This window comes from Dermacentor andersoni, chromosome 4 (assembly GCF_023375885.2).
Source record: "Dermacentor andersoni chromosome 4, qqDerAnde1_hic_scaffold, whole genome shotgun sequence".
NCBI lineage: Eukaryota > Metazoa > Arthropoda > Arachnida > Ixodida > Ixodidae > Dermacentor > Dermacentor andersoni.
In genome coordinates this window covers 24886650-24911757 of record NC_092817.1, presented here as the reverse complement: position 1 = coordinate 24911757, position 25108 = coordinate 24886650, and the positions used below count along the sequence as shown (strand labels likewise).

At 43.4% G+C, this 25108-nt stretch overlaps 1 long non-coding RNA gene across 2 annotated transcripts in view; it reads right to left on the bottom strand.

Annotated features, from left to right (window-relative positions):
• The window catches only part of LOC129386127 (uncharacterized), a 262611-nt gene that overhangs the window by 151096 nt on the left and 86407 nt on the right, over positions 1-25108 (bottom strand). For both annotated transcript variants that reach the window (XR_011893591.1, XR_011893592.1), the window contains one exon: positions 15856-15903. This is a non-coding gene — a long non-coding RNA (uncharacterized lncRNA). The remainder of the gene's footprint in view (positions 1-15855; positions 15904-25108) is intronic.

Below are 25108 nucleotides of genomic sequence, written 5' to 3'. Positions count from 1 at the left end.
GCCTACTTCGAGTTCCCCAGGCCACATCGAATCGCGCCACTGCTACGTAAGGAATGCAGAAGCATGGATGACACATTCCTGAGGCACGACAAGTGCAAACAAGTTGGCGGCCCCCACTTCGTGTGCCCCGCGGTAGCTATTCACTGCTTGACTCTTCCAGAAAAGCGAAGGGATAGCCCGGCACTGTTGAAAGTAAAGTGGGTGCCAAACCAAGACGGCGGTATTGTGCCGGGACGGCCTGACGGCGGTAATGCGCCGTGACAACCGGACGGCTGTGATGTACCGGGAAGGCCCAAGCGTCCCCCTTCTTCGCCTTTGAAGAAGGCATTTGCCACCACAGCGGGGCCGTACCACCGGGAGCAGGTGAGCCCTCGGACAATGGAGCCCAATCGTCCCCCTTCTCCGCCTTTGAAGAGAGCATTGCACCACAGCAAGGCAAGACCGCGGTGAGCCGCCGGGTGTGACATCACCGCACGGGTGCCTACCATTGGCCGAAGGTGGCGTCATCTGAGCGGGCTCTCCCATTGGCCGAACATGACGCGACTTCCAGTGCTCGAAGGGTTTAAAAGAAGCATTCGAGAGAGACCGGAGCATTCCCGGATTCACCTCTCTCGAACTTCTTGCCGCGGGCCGCAGCGTCCGAGTTGCTGCCGGCCCGTCATGACTGTACGACTGTTGCTTGACTCTCACCTCTCTGTATATAATGTAAAATAAACCCTCCCAAGTTTTGTTTTCATCCCGAAGTCCGTCCTCAACCCCTACAAGATCCACTGGTAATAGCCGCTCGTCTTAGAGGCCGGCGTCAATGCACCGCAGTGCAGACGGCGCTAAGCCATTGGAGCTAATGCTCGTTCGAGAGTGTTCGTCGAAGTCTGCGAGACAGAAGTTGTTTTCTTGTCTTCTCAGTTGAATACCACTTGGAGCATACATGGGCTGCCGTGGAAGAATGTCAGTGGACTGGGAGCTCCTTTTCAGGACACGTTAGCGGAAAGGACCGACTTACTAGCGCAGTAATTTCAAGTGCCAAATAACGAGAGAAGAAAAAAAAATGAATAAGGTGTGAGATCGCGGTTGAATGCTCCGTAAAAGCGGGATGAAAGCAAGTTTCAAGTTTTGTTCATTGTTCCTTCGCAGACTCACGAATCAAAATATTTGTTCACGAATAGTTTCGTTTAGTTAAGTCAGAGTAAAAGTAATATTAACAAATTAGAATGCATAACAATGAAAAGCAGGAAAGCGTAGGAACACACAGACTGAGCACAGCTACGAACTATTTGTCTTACTTTGTTATAAGATTATGTAGTCATATGTATCAGAATGTCAAAACAAAGAGAAACAAAAAATCGGTCGTCGAATCTTCAATCACTTTTCGTGAAATGAGCAAACAATAGCTCTCGCTTCAACAGTGAGGGCCCAGGGGCGGTGACATTGTGAAGCACCACGAATTCAAAGAGGGCCGCTCTCGTTGAATTGGTCAATGTACTCTGACGCGACTGAGCTAAAATGTCACTGGTAGCTTCTGATCACATGCACATGCCCCTTTCAGTCCGTTACATGCTACCGTTATCTTGGCGTTCATATGACTAACGATCTTTATTGAATGCAGCATGTACAGTACGTAATATCTAAAAATAACCGCACGTTAGGATATTTGAAGATAAATTTTTCGCTTGCGCCTATTTCATTCAAATGCCTGTCGTACACAGCTTACGTCCGCCCCCAATTGGAATATGCCTCATCCGCTTGGGATCCGCATGAGATGACATTAATTAACGAAATCTAATCAGTACAAGATCGCTCTGTTAGTTTCATCCTAGCTAACTACCATCGCACTGCCAGTGTTACATTAATGAACAGTGACCCTCCAAATACCATTATAATCTCTCCGCAGAAAGGAATCACGTATTTCCTTTTTTCGTAGAATCTACTACCACAACGCATCTTTTCGCCGCTTTTGGATCCACCCTGCGCCTTATTTATTCAGCGCGTCGTGATCACGTACATAAATTTGACGTATCCCGTCATCAATCGACTGGAATATTCTACCTCCTTCATTAGCAAGCATCAGTGACCCCGCTCTTCTTAAGAATGCACTAATTTACATGAAAGAATGTTTGATAGCAAACGCTTTAATTACATACTTATTCGTGGACGTAGTCTGCTTGGTAAAGTGTATTCTTTGTTTATTTAGTTACTTCTTATAATCTGAGTCTTTTTTCGGTTGTTATGTAAATATTAGTAGTTTTTTTTTCAATATCTTATTTTGGTCCCTGCACTGTGAATTCCTAGAACTAATCCTATACTTTTTATTTTTCAATGTATTGCCGCCCCTCCCCTCTGCAGTGTACAACTCTGTACCTTGAGCTCTCATAAATAAAATGAAGTTGCTCAATCAGTTCTTGGAAGCTGCCATGTGTGTAAGTGTTATAAGTATTTGCGTATTTCTATACGTGAGACTCCTATTTTGCTCTCACTAGCTGCAGTTACATTCCAGGCGCCTGTCTAGACACCACTCTGTTTTGTGCTTGTCCTGTTTTCTTTTTGTTTTGTTTTGTTTTTCATTTGAAGCTGACTTGGGATTTGAAATGCAAGTACTCCTGAAACTCCGTGGTGCTTTGATTACGTAATACGCGTTTGCTGCTGATGCTCTCTACGGCTTAAGGAAACCATCTCAGTTCTAATATGATCGGAGCTCCACCAACTTTGTTCCAGACATGACGGCGCACATTCAAACAAGTTCTAACTTTCAAGAACACGCTTGTGTGTAGGCGTGTGTTCAGAAAAATGGAATGGGCAAATAAAGTACGTACCTGATGTAAGGCCTCTACGCTAAGTAAATAATGTAGAATAATTCTAACATGTACTTCAGCTCCGTGCAGATAGGCCTAGTCAAGTATGCTGTAAGGACACATATGTTTTTTCAGAAGAACGCGTTTACAAGCATGCCCAGTGGAACAGTCAAATACATGGATGAAGTAACACGCTAGAATATCTGATCAGACGTTTGTTGGAGGCTCTAGTGCAGATGCCACGATAAAACAGTGCTCATTGCTATTCCGAGCCTGTCTATCGTTTATTCAAGCAGGCGACGAGGGAGAGGGACAAGGCTGCACTGTGGTTATCTCTACCATTACAATTCCGCATTGTCAAAAAAAAACATTAGAAAGGCTTAATTTGAGTGCTGCGTCCGGTTAACTTTGCAACGTTGCTTTTAGAGCACAGATCTTAGCCGCCCGTTCCTGGGTTAAAGCGTCTGCATCCCGCGGCGTAACCGCGAGAACGCGCTCGTTCCACTGCTCGCGGGTTCGTCGTCGTTGTCTTCAAAAGCGGGTTTTGATGCCGCTCATCATGCCTGCTATCCCATAATGCCCCTCCCTCTGCGAATGCGCTGACGACACTGGCCCACTGCCAGTCGATGCGGCGATTTCGGTCTCAAATTCTTGGTCTGAATACATGTAAAACGCGAAATGAAAACACGTATCGAGCTGCGCTAAAATTTCAGGACACTTTTTTGTTCGGAACACAAGATCTGTCTGCAAATATGTATTAAAACCGTATTGTTCTTATGCTTTGACGATGTTCCTTTGTCGTTGTCTCTGGAGAAAAAAGTCAATAATTTCTGAGCAACCTTTACAACTCTAGATTCCTCATTTCAGTTGTGCTCTCTGAACTAACCTACATCTTCAAAATGCAGCTTACTCTATTCAGGTTAGCGAAGTGTTCATGAGAATTTAGTTTTGTTCGTTGCCTTTCTTCTTTTCGAAGAGAATGCTTCACCGAAGCTTGAATAGCTTTGGAACTGTCCCCCCAAAGATTACGCCTAACAAAATGGCACTCAATAAAAATTAAGCTGTACACAACACAGCGATGAAAAGTAAACTTAAAGAAATAATAAGCAGGGTTAAATTATTAGGTACGAACAACTTGTTATTAAGAAGAAAGCATAGCTTTTGATTCATTCGTGGGGCTTAACTTCTCACACCAACACATGGGTTCAAAAGGCACTGTTGAGGACGACGACCGGTTAACTTTGACCATACGGGGTTCTTCAACGTATATCCACGCGCATTGCACCTCCATTTGAATACGGCCTTCACTGTCGGGACTCGAATTCATAACCCGTGCAAAGCAGCAGAACGCCATGGCCACTGAGCCATAATGGAAGGTCATAACCTTTGTAACCAACTCTACTCAGTTATCCTCTCGGTCTTTTATTGTCGTTTTTGTCAACTTTTACGCTATTTGTTTACTTAACTTGACTCCGTCATGCTTTTTGACATCTCAGGAAACGTTGCCCGGTTGCATCAGAAACTCATTCAGCTTACACAACTTTATTGCAGTGAGAAAACGTGAAAGATTCACACACACACAGACGTTTAGACTACTGTGCGTGATTGAGGCCTTGTAAGTGCGTTATTGATGTGTTTTGCCTGAGCACTCAAAAAGTATGAGTTATCTATAGTTATGTATAAAGTTATCTATAAGTTATATAGTTAAAAAGTTATCTATAAGCATACACGGCGTAGCAATTGTTTGTGGAGGAAACTTTAGGAACCCGGAAGCTGACAGCCCGTTGAGTAAACATCCTGCGCGACCGCTTGGCGAATGGCAAGAAACGAACACATACGCGTTAGAAGGAAAGGAATTAGCTGTCAGGGCAAACTTGACGGGAAAGGAAAAATTATAGTGGGAAGGAAAGTTCAAAATGGGGCTAAATAAATCAGCATATACACAAAAGATTGATAAAAGAACTACTAAAGAACACAGAGCCATGAATCAGGAGTAGAACTAGGTCATTGGTAAAGATGGGAAGAAAATCAAACAAGCAACCCCGAGCCCATTGCATTAAGTGAGTGACGGGCCGATTGATGGAAGCGCATCAGAATCAGAGGGCCATATGTTCGAGCGCCGTGAAGAAACGGTAGCGTTCGCTGAACCTTCAATGTCAGTTTCTGGTCAGAGGCGCATCGACTCTTTCTTCCTATCGGTGCCGAACGTAATCAACCACGCCCAAAACATAAAGGGAACACTGAAGGTTGAGAGCTCTATAATTATGCTGCTGTAAATACTGCGTTTCAGGATTCACTCATACTGTCCTACCTGATTGTTACCTGATACCTGATACTGACATACGTGATAGAGCTGTTGTTCTGCGTGGCACCAAACGCCGTTACTTTTTCATAAATACCAGAAATCTTCACAAATCTATGAAAAACTTGGCCTTTGGTATCATCTCAGAGGGGTGAGTTCCAGTAAATGGTATGTCTTTTATTCTTTTAGCAACATCCCACAGCAGTGAAAGGTTATTTCAACAGGCACTTTTTAAGTGCGTCCCATAGAGCTGTCTCTCTATCCACAAGCACTCGATCGGTAGCGCAATCCAGGTCTGCGTCAGCTCTTCCGATAATTTCGAGGTGTGAGCTGGAAAGCTTTTTTTTTTCAGTTACCGTCCTAACAAGCCCCCTGGATAGGATGTAACAGCATTACATATCATCCGAAAGGATTTCGATGCGTCGTCAGATATTATCCTTCATATACTGAAAGGTTTACTGGAAGGTGAAGAAATTCCGGAATGCATAAAAACAGCAGTTGTTATACCACTACACATGTCAGGGAAGAAAGGTGAGATCAAAAACTGTCGGCTGATTTCTATCTCACCAGTTATTGCTCATGTTCTAGAAAAAAAATTGTCTGCCACACTACGTCTTCTCTTGTTCACAAATTTTCTTTCCTGACTGATCACCAGTTTGGCTTTGTTTCTGGGCGTGGTACTATTGCAATAGTTGAGGAATTTTCAGATCAACTGTTCTTGGGATTCATTCAGAATCTTTTCACGTTTGCCCTCTTCTTGGATGTAGCGAAAGTGAAACCCTGAACGACCACATCTTGTTACTTAAATTGTACTTCTGGGGATTTCGTGGGCCTTTCTAGAACATTCTCGAAAATTACTTCAACGACAAATTTCAAGTGGTCTCTACCGATGATGAGGGCGTTTTCAGTTCTAAGTTGTCGCTGAATGCTGTTGTTCTTTAGATGTCAATTTTATCGCCATTGTTGTTAAACATATTCATGAATTACTTTTCTTTGGCAATTTCTAAATGTTCGGTGTTCCAGTATGCTGACGACACTGGGTTACTGGCAAAACATTTTTCCTACAATATGTCGACTGAAATTTTCGCAAAATAACGTGTACGTATAATGTACACGTCATTGCCATGCGATGCTTTGGTTCACTAATAATGGAAGTGTTGTCTACGCCCATAAGCACAAGTTGTTTGTTTTCGCTCGCCAATCAAAACTACTGTAATTAACATGCCTCTCTAGTTGCAAAAGCCGAGCTTTGTTTCTTGTAAATGTGTGGTTATTCCATACGTGAATTGTGTTAAATATCTTGGAATATCTTTCGATAGTAACTCATCTTGGCAACAGCACTTATCACTTATTCGTTCAGAACAGAGGTCAGTCGCTTGGCTGTTGTTTCATATCAAGAGTTTTGGGCCCCTGTCTGTAAACAAACGATTATAATGCATTGGGTTACAGTATGTTGAGTTACGGCATTACAGTCTTCGCCTTCTGTTCGGATCGTCGGAGATGCCGGGTAGACAGGAATATACAGAGCATTCCTAAAAGATGTTACCTACAATTCCCCAACATTTGCAAATATCTTCCATGAACTTGGTATACCGAATTTTCAATCCTTGCTCATCGAAAGGGTTGTGAAACATTATTGGTATTCCGAATTCAAAGAAAAAATATCGCCACAGGAGAACTTCAAGAACACGTCCGTTATGTGGTTACTCGTTCACTTACAATGTATGGTGCGGACAGACGCTGTGCATATTTGCCGGACGTCTTGAACAATGAAATATTTAGCGGGACTTAAAAAAAGGTTACTGAAAGAAGTATTGAAGGAGCTATGTTGAAATTTGTTTCCTTCCATATTAATATTTAATGCTTCAATTTATTTTGTTTTAAATAGAATAATCAAATGTTAACTTATTCTTTTCTACTTTTTGTCGTTTATTCTTTCTTTGTTTTTCATGTCTCATCGATGTCTGCATTTCTTTCACAATATGTATCATGTTTATAGGCATGGTCCTACAAGTCCGCTGAGGCATACACTATCCTGTTGGTATAGTTCTGCATTTTTTTTCGGTGTAAATAAACATTATTTCATAGTATTGTTATCAGTCGCCTGGAATGGCTTTTCCAGAACAGTGAGGTTATATATGGGGTCCACAAAAATTTTCTAAGCATATATCAGCCCCGCTTTGCAAACACTGACATATGAACTTTGTCTAACACTGTCAGACTATTGCCATTGCCCTTACTTCGCTCCGCCTACGTAGTCGAGCTGACATTCTCTTTCTCTTCAAACTCGTTCACGGCATCCCCACCTGTTTCGAACTCCCCAGTTGTACCATGCTTCGTATTCGGTGTAAGATCACGAGAGAACATAGACCTTTTCGTGTTCCTGCTTGTCATCAACAGCACACAACCGTCCACAGAACACAGTGTCCTTATAACGCTTGTTTTCATGATTTCATATTTTTCATAACTCGCTATCACCGTTTCTTCCTGAGCTTTGTCGTGTTCTGTTATACTTTCGTGCATTGTTAAACTCCCCTCTCCTCCTTTTCCTTTTCTATATACAGCGCGCTTTGTTATATCTACTCCGTTCTTTTCCCAATTGTTCTTTTTATTCATTGCTTTCTTTGTTATATTCCCCTGCAGTGTATTTGTTTCTTTGTTTTTTGGATTTTAATGTATGCGTGCGCCAGTAGACAGACCTTAGGGTTGTTCCTGGGCACGTTAAATAAACATGATTTATTATTCTTATTATTTTTTCTGTTCGTAGATTACGTCGGCAAGCGCGAAAGCTCGGTCTAAAAGTCTTTTGTAACACCTCACGAAGCCCAGCATCCCCTCGGTAACTCAGACATGCAGCTGCAGCATAGGAATGTACAAAGTAATCTGAATAACGACATTTACAAAGACACTATACTTAGCATTAAAAATGTTATCAATGTGTGGTGGCCTTGTACTGACATACAAATACGGAAAATACCATGTAGTGGACTACAATTACATCTCAACAATACAGTTTAATATACAATACGGATAAACAGGATAGGGTTTATTTAAAATAATTCATTTCAATATTAGCGAAACATTCATTATAAATAAGTTAATGCTACAACCGTCTATGCTTCTCCTAACGACGGTAAACGTAATGTCATTTAGAGCTGATTTTGTGGGGCCACAATAGTTTTGTACTTATCGGCTAATTGTAATCCTGCTAACTTGAACATTATACAGAAAAAAGGGAGAGGGTCAGGTGTGGGCTTAGAAAGATGGATGAACTGGATGTACAATAGCGGTGTATGCTTTTCTTTTCTTTTTCTTCAACGTTCATCACATTTGTGCCTTGCCAATGTCTACCATCACGCACCAACCACTGTAGCAGCGAGTGCCCTTAAGTACAATAAGCTTGGTAGTAGATCCATTAATTCGTTCTCAGGTACCCAGGTGCTTGTTTCTCGCACGGACCACGTTGTTTCGTAAATCTTTACTTCGAGCAAATTCTGCATTCACCCTGTCTCATAGCACCAACACTCAGAATACAGGCGGCAATTGGAGATTACTTGCGATGCAGCTCCACATTAGCTTCGTGGTAAAATCACCGAACAGGGGCGTCTGCGCCATCGCACGACTCCTTGCGCACGAGAGTCGCTTGCCAGGTACCGTTCTCCACTGACGCCCACGGAACATTTATAGCCACCCATTTTAAAACGGGCGATTGAACAATCCACCTTATTCCGGACCGTTTGGCGCTTACGTTGGCTTTGTTTTATCTGGGATCGTTCCTCTGTGTACCAACATGCTATGACTACTTACCTAGATACATCATTGGGCAAACATTGGTACTGCCGAATAAGCACAATCAGCGAGGCTTCACGGAAAGAATTCTTGCGGAAAACCACGGGTGCCATATCTGTTACGAACGCATGGATGGGGAAGTAAGCAAAGATTGTTTATTTTTCCCGTCTGAGTGGAAGCATTGTAGGCTGGGGGTGCGTAGAATGTGGGAGACTACTACAGCAGAGTGAAATGGTCGTCTGACGAGTAAGCTTCTATCACGAATGCCATTGCAGCACAATGCCTCCCAAATAAAGCTGAGAACGTAATTAGCTCCGAAAGATTATTGAGCAGTTCAGTGATTTGCGACGCTGCGCCAATGTTTCTAGAAATGCCTGTCTAATCCGCAAACTTATCTCCTCCATAACTGTGCTTTCAAGAGGATTATCGTGCCTAAAGTATGCAAAACAACTCAAAAAAGAAAGATTCAAACAAAAGCCAGTGACGCTGATTCATTTGGTGTTGGTTTGTTGTTTTAAAACTGCAACTGATTGAAACGGATGTGTATGCAGAGCGATGAAATTAAGCTGTCTGCTGATGATTGTCTAACTCATCCTTCATATAAGTCAGTAAAAGACGTCACAAAAAACGACACATAACGCGAGAGACAACGCATATACCAACGCAGGCTAGCCTCCCAGCATGGAAGAATGAAAATGGGACTGCGACAAAGAATCAGGACAATTTTTTTAAGTTTATATGCGGCATGTCTTGCTACATGTGCAAGAAACGTTCGTTTCGATTTCCATGTCCAACTGCCATTCAATGCATACTTCATAAAAAAATTGTTAGCTCCACTAAAGCACTTTCTTGCTCACATAAAAGCTGCACGCAAACGCGGTTGTAAACGAAAAAAAAAATGGAAAGCGTTTCCTCAGAAATGCTTTCTTAGTAAACGCGCCGCAACCCTTCCCAGTACAATATGTCAGAACATGGATATATCTTTACTTTAGAGTATAGTATCGATTTCTGTTTTTGTTTCCGTTGCTTGAATACACCAGAAAGTTGCCTTTTTGAAGCTTCGATCAAATGGAGCATGCGCAAATGTAGAAACAACTGTGTCTGGTTTTCCAAAGAAACAAGCAATACAGAAATTCTGAGAATTGTCGACTAATACATAAGCAATGTTTGGCTCGTCTGTGACTTTGTTTATGCTTAGTTTTGCTTAGTCGCTTTTCCTAGCTTATGCACGTCTACACGGCCTTTGCGGTGGAAAAGAATGCTTAGGTTTTAGTAGACAACTGTCAGATTTTCTCGCCGCATACGGCCCCTTCAATGCGACCGTACCAATTGAGCCGGAACCAAGGTCCATCTAAATAGGTCACGAAGCTTGGAACGAAAAGCGTGTCAAAACCTATCGCCAAAACTATCGGTTAGTGGTGCACGATTGAAGCGCGACAAGGTAAGTGGGAAGGGGGGGGGGGCATAAATACTGAAATTACAGGTTTCCCCGCTCAATTTAATCCAAGCGCCCGTCAATTTAATCCGAGCGCCAGTCAATTTAATCCAAGCGCCACTCAATTTAATCCAAGCACCACCCAATTTAATCCAAACGCCAGTGAATTTAACCCAGGCATAACGGAATTCAAGAATCTTTGAATTTCAAGACTTCTAAAAATTTCCGAACATACTATGAGTTAATACCTTGAAAATGAAAGAGCGAGGTGAGAGACCAGTAGCTATCCTGCCACGTGACTATCGACAACTTTTGGAAGTTTCTATTTTCTACTTCGTTATGAGAGCGACACATCAGATGAGAATTCTCGAAATAAATTGAGAGGAAACGTCAGCAGGAGTATGTGGAGTTAAGGATACGCATGCGATTTGGTCATGGCTATCAAACGAAACAATAACGGGTGATTCGATGATAATCACTAGGTCCTCGCCTCGAGGCTTCTGTCGCTAGCGAATACGATTCTCTATTCTACTGCGATATCCGCAACCTCTATTCGAACACCTTGTCGTCGCTACCACTAAAATATTCATGAATAAAATTTATTTGCATAATACACCTAACTGATATGGTCGAGTCACTAGTTAGCACAAGTGAAATATAATGCACAGTTCAGGGTTCTCGGTGTTTTGCACAAAATAACTTCATATATATCCAATGAAATGCGATGAAACGAGTGACTCACTATGCCTACTATATAAGCCGGTGAATATTATTCACCCATTTTACTATCACTGAGGCAGCTTTCACTCGTGAGTGCCGTCAGTAGTATCAATCAAGCTGTAGCAAGATGAGGGTTTTGTGCTACCACTGTTAACTGATACCGCTGAGTTTTTAGTGATCACTAGTGATGCGCTTACTACGATTTTCTAGAATTTTCATGCAGAATAGTGTCATAGTTATCAAATGAAATGTCATACAGACGGCGATTCAATAACGTAACTATAATTTAATAACTACAGTAGATACATTGATTCACTATAGTGATGAGGAATCACTTTGTGTAGTGTGACGGTCACAGCCACCATTCATGCACGCTGTCAATGGTATGGATGAAACTGTCAATAAATGAGAGTTTTAATAATTCAACATTGCTAATTGACATCACAGAGCCAATAATGATCAATACGATAAGCTCTGTTCGGTGTTCTTGTATACTTATGTAGCATAGCGCAATGCATGTCAAATGAAAACTTTTGAACAACAATCCAATTATGATCATTTACTATCAGTAAGCATTTGTTCTGTTACCATTGCTACCTGATAGTGAAGAGTGATTAGTGATCGCTAGTGACAATCTCAGTTCTTTGTTTTCGTACTTCTTCCACCATAAAGTCACGAGTATCAAATTAAAATTGAGTCAAATGGTAATTCAGGTTTAATAACTAGGAGCTGCTAAGCACTTGTCACTAGTTATCACAAGCGACTTTGGTATGGCAGCGGCTGCCATCAATCGTGCACGTAGTCACTCGCTGATGTTCTTTATATTCTTCAAATTATTGCTGGTTTATGGAAACTTTAGTGAGTTGAAGCGCGTACAAGTAAACGCTATAATGGTAAAAAATTACTAATATTTACTACTGGCTCAAACTTCTCAGTTAATAACTGTCATAACTTAATCACTTTTTCAGCAGCCTTTCATTTTATGTCCCTTAAGCTGTGATTTGTGACTAGTCGAGAAAATTATACTGAACATAGTCTCTACTAACCACCTGTAATTCGATTACATCAGCAATCTCAGAAGTAAGTAATTAAGGAAACACATTCATACCTGTGGCAAAATGAACGAATCGTGGCTACGGCTCTCATACCAAACAAAGTGATTCGTGATTACTAGTGAATAATTCTTAGCAGCTCCAGATTATTAATTTTGAATTATCGTTCGAATGACCTATCATCTGACATGCATGACGCTATTCTACATAAAAGTACAAGAACACCGAACAGAGCTTATCGCTAGTGATCATTAATGACTCTGTGATGTCAATTAGCAAAGCTGACTGATTAAAACTCATTTGTATTGACACTTTCACTTATAACATTGACTCCGTGCATGGATGATCGCTGTGACCATCACATTACACAAAGTTATTCTTCATCACTAGTTAACCAACCTTAGTATCTGATATAGTTAATAAATAAAAGTTATTGAATCGCCGTCTGAATGACCTTTTGTTTTATATCTATGACACTATTCTGCATGAAAATGGTAGAACATCGCAGTAAGCTCATCACTAGTGATCACTAAAAGCTCGGCGGCGTCAGTTAACAGTGGTAACACAAAAGTGCTCATCTTGCTACAGCTTGATTGATACTACTGACGGCACTCACGAGTGAAAGCTGCCTCAGTGATAGCAAAATGGGTGAATAATATTCACCAGTGACTTAAGCATTCGAGTTTATACGTAGAATAGTGAATCGTATTCGCTAGCGACCGAAGCCTCCCGGCGAGGGCCTAGTGATTATGATCGAATCGACTTTTATTGTTTCGTTTGATAGCCATGACCAAATCACATGTGTACCATTAACTCGACGTACTCATGCTGACGTTACCTCTAAATTAATTCGGATAATTTTCATCTTCTGTGTCGCTCTCATAATGAAGTGGAAAATAAAAACCTCCAAAAGTTGTCGTTAGTCCAGTGGCAGGATAGCTACTGGTCTACCACCTCGCTCTTTCATGGTCAAGGTGTTAACTCGTAATATGTTCATAAATTTTCAGAAGTCTTGAAATCCATAGGTTTCTGAATTCCATTGTGCCTGGATTAAATTAACTGGCGTTTGGATCATTTCGGCTGGCGTTTGGATTAAATTGAGTGGTGCTTGGATTAAATTGAGTGGCGCACGGATTAAAATCATTGGCAATTGCATTAATTTCACTGGCGCTTAGACTAAATTGACTGGCGCTCGGATTAAATTGAGCGGGAAGACCTATAGAAAACCTATACGAAAAAAAAAAACATTCTATATTTTTAATCAGGATACCGTCTTACGAGTAAATATTCCGTTTCAGATAGTCTTGCTGCATTAAAACAATAAATGTGAATTTTGTTTCTATTTCACAATTTATTAGTTCGTTCTTGAGAACCCCTACCACCAAAGAAGGGATTTATTTTTGTTAATTATGATAAGAGTCCTACGTTAAATCGAAGTTGAATGCCACTCTTGATAACCAGACCAGGTGCAGGTAAGGTCACACCGAAGTACTGCAACTTCTACGAGTCTTTCGCGAACACCTTGACCTAGGTCAGCCTCGGCCTTCCTTTGGCTGGGATCTGAGCGCCACAAATAATGATTATTGCCGAGCCCTTTCTAACGGCTAGCTTGCTTCCCTCACAAGCACTCAGTCGTACAGATGGCCTGTCGACCAAAACGAAAGGGGACACGTACAACTAAAAAACAAGAGTAGCTGTGAGAAAAAAAAAAGCCAGGATTGGCAGAAAGCAGGGAAGAACAGGCGCCTTTCCACGGAAGCGTTATTCGGCAAGGAGTCTGGATTATCCAGTTATGAAGAGAAATTGGCTTGCGTAAGCTAGCCTAGTTTCTGCCAGGGGTCGTCGCTTCTGCAAGAAATCACGTTGCTGCTTTCCTATGGTGCAGAGGTGCCGTTTGGCAACGCTGTCGCCTGTAATCTGTCTGGCTTCCAGACGCCCTGAGCGTGTAAACATTCGAAGCTGTGGCGCGGCTTGTTTGTGGAGGGCTGTTCAGTGAGTCTGCCACCTTAGCACAAGGAGGGCTGCTCAATAAAACTGCACTTGTGTGCAAGTAAGATTTAGAAAAATAAGATCATATCATGCCGGTATTATGCCAGCGTTGCTCTCTGCTGTACATCTGCTTTGAGAACGCTAGTTTTCACAACACATAGACCGTTCGTTGCAGGGGGCGGGGCTGAAAGAATGAGGGGAGAGAATGGTCGTCATGTTTGTATTTTGCGTAGTCCGGCAAGTGCGTGTTGTGTCAGTATAGAAGCAGGAATGAATACGTGTGCAGACTAGATGCTTAATCGTGAAATCTGACTGTATCTCTGTATTTTTTTCTATAATTTCTGAGGAGCAAACCTTCATACCACTATGTTCGGCGCAAGCTGATATTGATGCATTCGATGATGAGATGAATAGATTTTCATGGGTATTCCTTTGTTTGTACATAATACAAAGTGACCTGAGGGTAAATATTTCTTAGTAGGCCCCCAATATGCAGGACCCCAGAGTAAATGTAGTAGCACTAAATGCTTTAGTGGACTAATAGCTCACTCAAGCACCGAGCAAACAAACAATTAAGTTTATACAGTCACTTGATGCTGTACGGAACACGAGCGCACGTGGCAGCCAATGCAGTGAGCGATGCATGCGAGCGTCTCAGAAACAACACACATGGTCTGAATCCCTCTACGGCAACTTATCTCCTCGACCACCTAAACATTGCTGGACCATGCCAATAAATGCATTTTGTTCTTGTACTGAACAACAGCCCACCAATAGTTCATTGTTTCGAATGCCATGTTTCGTGAAGGTTTCCACCACATTGCACTACTGTGTGTTCCTTATGACGGACGGTAGAGCATACTGTGTTAGCTGTGGTGGAGTGAACGTTACATCACATCAATGAACGGTTATTTCGGAGGTGCAGTTGGCAACATATGAGGAACCACGTCGGTGCATGTGGGTGCCCATATGTGACCAATCGAATATCGTGTGCTACACGTTCCTCTGTTGGCTCTAACAGCGGGCAACTGCCCACATAAAAAAAAATGCGCTGAAGATGTAGAGACTACCCAGGCATAGCTGCAGTCCTGCTTTGCGCCTGAAATATTTCTAATGAGAGCAATAATTTCACCAGAGTATATTTCACATGCTAGTCTTTCCTGCGAACGTTCGCGCCTTGGCAGTATATGACCCAGATGGTGGAAAGCATTATCATACGTTTTGTACTATCGCAAGGAACTCAATCATTGATAAAAATGAGGTTAAAATACCCGTGAAATTTTTAGAAGCACACTTACATTTTTTATGTTTGTGTTTGCTGCTGAACATTTTGAACGAATGTTTCGTTAGTGTTCGTTGGCGTTATAGGCTAGCGAATGTAAGAGACGGGCACCATTTCAACAAAACAAGTTCATAGAAATTTCATGTATCTGGACCAGCATGACAACCACCAACAACAACCGCAAATATAATAGTAGGAATAGTATATTCATTGAATGAACTGTCCTTACGTAAAATCGCTATATGCGCATTCTGGTAGTCAAAGCTAAGCTCTCACTCACCTTTAGAGTATTGGGGAGACATCTGTCAGCATTCGCAATTGCATTGTGTTTCTGAACTAAAATAACCGAAGTGTCTTCGTTCCGGAACTGCATGTCATCATTGTCCGCTGTGTCAAGAATTAGCCAGAAATCTTGTGCTCGGGCAAGCTTGCTATCGTTCTCTAAGGCTTTCGCCAAAATTACTTTCTCAAAGAAAAGAGAGGAGGAGTTAACTTACAGGAAAGGCTGTGCGGCTGTTCGGAGCTTTTCTTATCGAACCTGTGCGCTGGGAAAAAAGATAGGAAACCAAAATAACAAATAACCATAACGAAGACTGAAATAGCGCTTTATGTTTAAAAATACTTGTCACATCAATCTTCTTCAAAAACGCTTTTACCTGTATTCTTGTAACGATAGTCCCAACAAACAAAGCTTTGTAAGCCCGTAGTGCGTGTAAAGCTAAGACCACGCTCAGTGAACTCATTTTTCTGCAAATTACTACTTCCTAACAAAAGGTGTGGTTGGGCGGATATTGAATGCAAACGTTGGCTCATTACCGAAGATCGTTAATAGGAGAATTGTCAAGCAGAATAGTCAAAAACATGCAAACACGAACTTGTCTTTAGGATCAGCGTGGCAGTGTCAATTATGGCGCTGAGCAAGGCTGTATTGATTCTGGATAAGAACAAACCCACAAATCAGAAATCGCAAAGTTTACTTTAAAGGGACGCAAGTGTCTGTTTAAATCCAGTGACAATTAGGCACTGCATTTACTTACCCGAATTACCTGACTTTGCATTGCATGTATATGTAGGCATTTGTAGGATCCCTAGAGGTAGCATAACTGGTGTGAAAACAATCACAGAGAGTTTTTAATTGTTATCTAGGCCCCCAACACAATAACATTCCTCTCTTGCCAAATACAGTGGTCGGGTCAAAGGGTGAATGGAATTCCCGAGGATTTTCTATTTTACAATGAAACTGAGAATCATCGAGATCAACTAACGAAATTTTTCAAACGTAAAAAGTATCTATACTTGCGAGCAACATTGTTGATGCATGATGTGCAGCGAAAAGAAAATACTACAGAAATAACTTACAGAATTTGCGAACTTACAGCGAAGAATTTGTCTGCGAGCAGGAGTAGAATAAACATCTGCAATATGAGCTAGGTTGATTTGCATTCTTAGACAATTTGACCACAGTGGCCCCGCCCTGATTTTTCGGTACGGCCCGCTGGACACATGTTCTCACTAGGTTTCCTTGAATATTGCACTGAACGCATCCATGAGTTCGTGTTATCTAGGTAATGAGGGGCGTGACCGGATCACGTAGCAGCAGTCCTTTCATAAAACAGATGTCGCTGGCTTGCGACCAGCGCCACTAACGCTGTAGCACCGTGCAATGTATATTCCGTACTTGAAGCATAGTGTACAGTTTATGGTGTCAACGAGAATAATATATGGTGTGATATATTGAATAAGGCGTTAAAACGAGTCCATTTGATGCTATCTCCTTAAAGAAAACAACTAGTTAATTGTCCTCTTTGCTCAGGAAAAAATGACAATGCTGTGTGTTTTGTTGGTGGCTTTAGATGCACGTGTTCTGCTCAGCGATTTAAACAATTGTACTCGGGCAACATGGTGGCCAGTACTTTCTTGCGCCACCTGTGGGCACTGGTAACACTGACATGATGCACATTTATGTCAGATGAAAGCGAGAATTGTTTTGATGCATCGTAACTGCATTTGGCCTCCTCCGCGATCAAGCGATCACCGGTGAATCAAAAAGCGCCGGTCGCCATGCTGTCTGAGTATGGCGTTTCAATCGCTGATTATAATCTTCCAGTAAACATTGCTGATAAGTTCCGGAGGCAGATGCCAACGCCATATTAAAGAAGTCGCAGTTCCACCCGAAAGGCGAAGTATCGATTGCGATAGCAAATTAGTGGACAGCTATACGAAGTAAGAATAGTAGTTTTGTCGCCCGTATAAACTTGTAAACACAGGCACTCTAACTAAATTACCAAGCATGGTGTCACGCGGGCACAAGCAAACATGAACACATCTCACTCGATGACCGCGCAAACTCTGTCAAAACGCTGGATTGAGAAAGCGCGTCAGCAGCAGCGAGCGAATTGACCTTCGCGCAGCCTCTCGCATAAACGCGAACTAAGCCGCGAAAACGCAGCGCATGGCGGACTCTGTCCCGTCACAGATGGCTTTAAGGATACAGCGGCCCGGGCGGGCGCCACCCAGAGTAGAACACGCCCGCGGTGGGCCTTGTCCCCGTCGCAGACGGATTTCAAGATACAGCGGCCCTGGCGGGTGCGCCTTTGCTTTGAAGAGAGACAGGAGATTCAAAAGTTAGTGCAATCATTAGTTGCCGAGAAAAAGAATACTCCGCCAGCGACCCACTGTTTCGACAGAGGAATGAAGACAATTCGCCGCGCGAAAACGTGGGCTTCTGATTATGAGAGATAGAGAGAGAAAACATTTATTTGGACCATCGAGGTGGTTGCTCTTGAGGTCGAGTCGGTGGTGTCCTCATTCCAGGACTCCAGTGGCCATGGCTGCTCGACGTACTTGGTGGACGAGAGCTTCTTGTCCTGCCAGGGTATCGCCGGTCAGGTGTACCTCCCACCGCTCAAATGACGTGCTAGGCGTATTTAAGGGTTGAGGTTCGCCCCTGCACCTCCACGAGATGTGAAAGAGTGTAGGGCGTGTGTCGCCGCTCTAGGGTCAGATGCCGCGATATGTATGTGGGAGCATTTTACTGTATCTGTGTAGGTTTGGAAATGTGTTGGTCTGAATAAGCCGGAGAGCTACTGCATCTTCAGTGCTGAGTTTTCTGTGAGGCGGAGGATAAATCTTGCGGTTGAGTAGCTGGATCTCGAGTCGGTCGCAGTAATTTGACGGCAGGGGCATGAAGGTAAAAGGTGGGGATTGATGAGAAGATTGGTCTTGCCCCGCTCGGTTGATTAGCGCTCGAGCTAGGGCGTTCGCCCTTTCTTTCCACTCCAGATCCGCGTGGCCCGGCGTCCACGCGATTTGATGGTATTTTTGCAGCATCGGGCCTTGAATCTGAGCCGCCAGCAGCGATGTTCGTCTGTTGGTAAAGTTACGGCAGGCCTGTTGCGAGTCGGTAACGACTCGCAACAGGCCTGCCGTAACCTTAAGGATTCTCTCTTTCGGTCAGCCCTATTATTTCACTTAGTCAAGACGCAGTAGCACATTCATAGTCACAGCAAGTAATCAATACAGGAAGCCGTACTATGTTAAAAATGAAGCTGGTCACTGGTCGAGCTCAAAATAAACATAAAATGACGCTTCTGGATCCGTACCGACCTCTTGTACACAATAGAATGTGAGCCATTAGCCCTTTAGTACAGTCGTGCAGGAAGCCTGATTGGCCTCTATTTCTCCGCATTGCGTTGTCAGTCCCCCCAACCCCCAGCCCCTATTCCATAAAAAAAGAAATTGTTTTACCATTAAGTCTTTAGCAAAGAAGGAAAAGGACAAAGACAGTACGCATACAATATTGCAGCCCCTTTTAGGCTGCGAGCAAGTAAAAGTCGTCTTAGGACATGCATAAAAAAGCCCTCTCTTTTTCAATCCGCCAAATGTGATATACCAGCGAAGTGCAACATACAATAGATGTAGAATACGCTCCAAATAAAACGGTGAAAGTGACACAGGACGTCTACACAAACGAAGCCAATAAGCAGACGGCTGAAGCGAGAACGGAGTTCAATATATCGGTTCACTGGTCTTCTCGCAGGTCGTGTGATTTTCAATTACGCTTCCAAAATCTATTTCTCATGGCCTCCTGAGCGATTCAATGTGTCCGCATTAGAGTATTTTTTTTTTTTTTGAATTAAGTCAAATGTGCTAGAAGTAGCGTAAGAAACCCACTAAAGCGAACAACCCTGACAGCCTTTAGTATGTGTTTGAAACTTCTTTTTACTGTAGAGCGTCAACAAAAGAAAAGAATTGGTATAAAACATTTGTTTTGCTTTTCGTTTTCTGAAGGTTTAGTTTCTCTTAGTATTTTGTTTTGTTTCCCATTTTTGTGGCAGCTATGAGGGTTGCAGTTGACAAAACTTTGATATTTTTGATGATTAGAGGGTCACAGTTACAGCTAATCAAGCAGAAAAGAAGCAGATAAAACAAACGATTGACTAGCAAAAACAAGAAAAGGCAAAAGGGCTGTCAAATTTCTTATGTGTTCACGGAATAGCACATCAGGCCAGAGGCCTGGTAGGGAACTCGAGATAACTGTTATGTGGTTGATTGAACCACCAGCCTAACCATTAAAGTGCCCAGATGCTGCGCACAGATTATCTAAAGCTCCCTAATAAAACAGTTGACAAGTTGCAGACGCTAGCGAGGCGTAAAGTGAAGGTGCCCGAAGTAGTTCTGAATAAAATAAACGTATCCTAGCGAATAACTATACCGCACTAAATACGATATATAAGCGCAAGGAAGGCAATCCAGAAAGAGATTCCGAGTTTATTCTAATGCAATCGTTACCCAAGTGCAAGGGAATAACATAGCGTGCGACGACTTTTGCAAAATTACTCGCCATCCCTGAGTCGTATGAATCTCAATATGGTTCGGCAACTACTCCAATGACTATCATCCCTAGAACAAAAAAAGAAAGCCCTGCACATCGGTTACACTGGAGACCCACAACCGAAATTCGAGAGAAGGACCGTTCCCTGATGCTGAGATTGCGGTGCTTATAGTGCTCCTTGTTATAGCCTCAGGAGTTCTACACGTACATCAACAAGGACGAGTCGTTGGTTCCTGTTGAAGTTTTCCGCAGCCACCACGCATCACTCATTTGTCATGCCCAGCAGGCGGCATCAACCTTAAACGAGCTACCACGGGTATTTAGTAATCTCTAGTACGACTCGCGAACTCACAAACATTGCCTGTGTCTTTTATTATAAGCACTGAGTGTCTCCCGTTTGCAGTTACAAAAATTCAAGCATAAATTTTAGGCTGTTTGCATGCAGCAACAATTCTAAAATTTATTTCACTGAGCGAACGAGCCTTTTAAAAGCAACATAGTTTTATTCAAATACTTTTTCTATTTCGCGTAGGAGAAATGTTTAGTTTTTTTTTCTCAGGCGTCTAGAAGAAGATAAAATAGCAAGTTTGACAATAGAAACGGTGGCCCCAAAAAACTGTTGTAATAAGATTTGCACAGAATCTTTTTTTCGCAAAAGTGACGTTACATCAACCAAGTTTCACTTTCATATGTCTGTTTTTTTATGTCTCCTTCTATTTCAACAGAATATCCGAAAGGACGCACTGTTGATGTCTTCACAGAGCTGCCAGGCGCAATGAATAGTACGTTCGTAATTTTACAGCGTAAGCCTTTATGTGCTCATTCCAATAGCCGTTCCGGTTGGCGATATGGTCCACACCCGCAACAGCCGCCGCCAGTTTCGGTCACAGCTATCATCAGGAATAAAAAAGAAGTACCCGCTTCCGGCAGGGATGGAACCGTGCCACTCTGGACGGCAGTCAACTACTCTTATTACTACGCGACGCCAGCGTTTACTAGCTGCTGCGAAAAGATGCCCTGAAACATGAAAAGAGCGCGTGTGATGTGTGTTCCTTTTTCTACCTCCTGTGTGTTTATAGCGCTCTATGTTTTTATACCAATGCATTAAGAACTAGCCCACCTATCCATCCCTTACAGTATGCCCTAGGCGCGCGTCCAAGCGCCCCAGAATTCACGCGATGTGAGATGCGCGTAGCGTCGACAGGTGAACACTGCGTTCCAGCTACAGATTATTGCACCTGGTGGCACGCCAGGTAGCAGTTACATAGGTGGCCGTACAAGAGAGAGAGAGAGAGAAAGGCAAAGAAAAGACAGGGAGGTTAACCAGAGATTATCTCCGGTTGGCTACCCTGTACTGGGGGAGGGGCAAGGGGATGCAATAGGTGAGAAAGAAAGAAGGATAAAAAAAAGGAAAAAGAAACCTAAGCGCACACACCCACGCACACACGAACTATTTCTGTGGACACTGTCACGCAGCCCGCAAAGGCGTTGCTAGTCTTACGCAGTGTCACCGTACAGTCCTACGTCACACAGTGTATAGTCACAATTTGTCAGAAAGTCCCGTGTCTTTCAAGTATCGCAGCAGCGCCTTCATAGCGGATCGCGCTGATGTTCGCGTAGGCCACGTTCCAAGCATCTTGTTTTCTGTCATTGGGCGCTTGTCCAGTTTGTCTAAGGTGGCTGAGAGGACTGCTCTTTGTGGGTTAAAACAAAAGCACTGACAAAGAAGATGCTCGATCGTTTCGTTGCACCCGCAGAAGTCACACAGTGGGCGGTTGGCCATTCCGATAAGGAAAGCGTAGGCATTTGAAAATGCTACTCCAAGCCATAGACGGACAAGAAGGGTGCAGTCGCGTCGTGGAAGCTCGGGCGGAATATCGAGCTGTAAATCAAGGTCCAGGGTAGGGAGGCGTGCACTTGTGAAATCGGATGAATTCCATTGGGCTAACGTCAGGTCACGCGCAAGTGCGGAAAGTTTTTTCGCTGCGTCGGCTCTCGAAAGAGGAATGGCAACGCAGTTGACGCCGTCATGGGCACATCGGGCAGCTGTGTCTGCTCGATCATTGCCATGTATGCCACAGTGACTAGGCAACCACTGATATATTATATCGTGTCCTTCGTCAACTAGTCGATGGTGGACTTCTCTGATCTCTGCGACGAGCTGCTCATGTGATCTATGGCGCAGAGCTCAGAGTACACTCTGTAAGGCTGCCTTGGAATCACAGAAGACTGACCATGCGTGGGATGGTTCCTCCACGCATGTTAAAGGAATTTTTTAGGAGATTTAGAAAAGAAGGTAGAGTGAAAGACATGTACAGCATACCTGATTACATCAAACAGCCTCGGTGACTATTTGTTGCTGCCCCGTTTTTAAGGGGATGCCAATAAATTATCATCATCATCATCAGCAGCAGCAGCAGCAGCAGCCGAGCAGCAACGTATCGTGTCACTTGTCACAATACCCGTAGCGTCGATACGTGCAAGAGAGAGAGAGAAACAAAAGGGGGGGGGAGACAGACAGGGAGGTTAGCCAGTGTAAGTACCGGCTGGCTACACTGTGCTGGGGAAAGGGATAAAGGGAATAAAAGGAGAAAGGGGCAACTTTGGATTGCAGTTGCGTTGTATTCTACCAGGCGTCACGACATGGAGCAGTTGCGTCGCATCGTGCCACGTGTCAAGGGATGTGCGCCGCGTAGTCCCGGTGCCCGCGTTTGCACTGCGGTACGCTTTATGGCGCTTCATCGTAAGGTACAAATCGTTCCGGGAGAAGCGAATCGTAGAGTTACGCACGCGGCTGCAGCTCTCCGTAGACGGCGGCGGACACTTCCATTCGTTCCCGTGAAAACGACGCAAAGATACTTTCCAGGGACGACTCTCATGCTGGCCAAAACGGAGCTCCTATGGAGCCACTTCACCAGCTTACGCTGTGACTGTGCTGCATGTGCAGAGCAGGCCTGTTACTTTTGGATCATTCTCCGAAATGTCCACACACTTCTAGCATTGCTGACACATTATTCCTGACATTCTGAACATCAGCTCTAAACTTTACTACACTAGTTTTAACGGTTATCTCAATGTATTGTCGTGGACATTTGAAGCGGAGATTATCTATCACATATTGTCGCAATAACAGTCTTATTGTAAAGTGAAGTGCAGAAAGTTATTTTAACATAAGACGGTGCATCACAGATTACTTATGGCAACAAGCAGGAAGGGCTAAAGAAATGGGAGAAGCACTGACAAATTATTGTGCAAATCAGTGACAAAGCCTTCGAAGACAATAAGCCAACTTGTGCAAAATAATTTTCTACGTGAGCATTTCTTGCAATTTAATTCATTCTCTAAACCTTCAAGAAGGCGTAGAGCTATTTTTCTGAGTACTTTGAGCAATGAAAAATTTGCAATGTTCCGTAAATATTAAAGATTATTACTGCACGTCAGAGACTGATATCTGAAGCCTTTCTTGAACAAGAGATTCCCCTTGCTGATTTGTCCCAGATATAACAACCTACTGAGCTAAAGAAACTTCCCTCCCTCAAAGATCACTTGCATCATTGTTACACCGATGGGTTTTGTGATCCCAGTAAAAGAGATATCAAATGTAGCCTTTCTAACAGCCCGCTGCGGGGAAGCGATATTACGAAATTACAATTTAAGATACCTTTTATTTCGCCGGTAGTTACTCCCGTGTAGGGAGAACATAAAGTATGCGTTTTCAAATCACGATACACCTAAATACGTCAGTCAGAACAAAATAAAATAGAATAACGCGCAAGCGAGCGGGTAAAAAGCAAGTAATGCTGCAAGCCCTTTTAGAATGGGCAACTAAGCGTGGTCAAGGAGCCGGCTGGTCACGTTAACCAACACGCCTAGGAAAATGTGGTTAAGATAATGATGTCACGTCAGGCCGAAACACATTGCTGCCATTCATTTCACTTCGCAGCTACTTCATCGGAGACTCCTCTGTCTCGAGCAAGCACCAAGCTTTCGAGGCCCGATCATACTAAACCAAAATACACAAAAGAGGCGTACTTCTTGGGCTTTTCGATACGAGGTAAACAGAGAATATAGAGCGACCGTAACAAAACTGCCAAAGCATTAGCTACATATGCCGTCCTTCCATCTTGCTCTTTTCTCTGCACCGTAAGCGTCAGCGCTTAGCAATGGCTCCGTCGGCAAAGCGAAAAAGAATCGTTTCGCTGTTTGCCGCGTAAATGCGCCCACGTAGCACTCCGTGGCTCTGTGTTCATTGGCACGTTTCTCTACCACTGTCTCCTCCCGACTAAGCCTTCATCGCACCTCGTCCTGCTCCCAGCGCCCGGTTTGTTTGGAGCTCCTTTAATAAGAACGTATTGTGTCGCGACGCTGAGCCGAGCATCGGCCCTGTTTGCCTTTTGTCTTCGTTGCCACTACGCCTGCACTTATCCTTCGCCCCGATTCCGATCGAGAGCTCCAGTTTAGGAAGAAAAGCGGCAGCTTTCAGCCTACCAGCGGTCATGGACGTTGGCGTGACCTCTTCTGGTAGCGCGCACTTTTGTCGCGAACAATGGGAGCGGGTCGAAGTTGCCACGTTGAGCCGTTGTCGCTTCCACACATTGCCCAGCGGAGGCTCGTAAAGATAACTGAATGCGACGCCAATGCAACAGTGAGAGTGGCGGGGACGCCATGAGCCCGTCATGTAAATTAGGGTCCACTTCGTAAGATGGGGTGTATACGTTCTAATTATTTGCATCCAGGTCTCCTTGTCCAGATTTTAGCAAGCTTGCATTAGCCTTTTTGCTCGTTCGATGGAATCTCCTTGCGTTCTATTGCCTCTACTACTCGCCTGTATTTTTTTTTCTCTGAGCTGTTGTCGACTGCATTAGCATGCATCCTTTTCTAGCTGCAATGCTTTCATAATATTGTGGTAACAAACC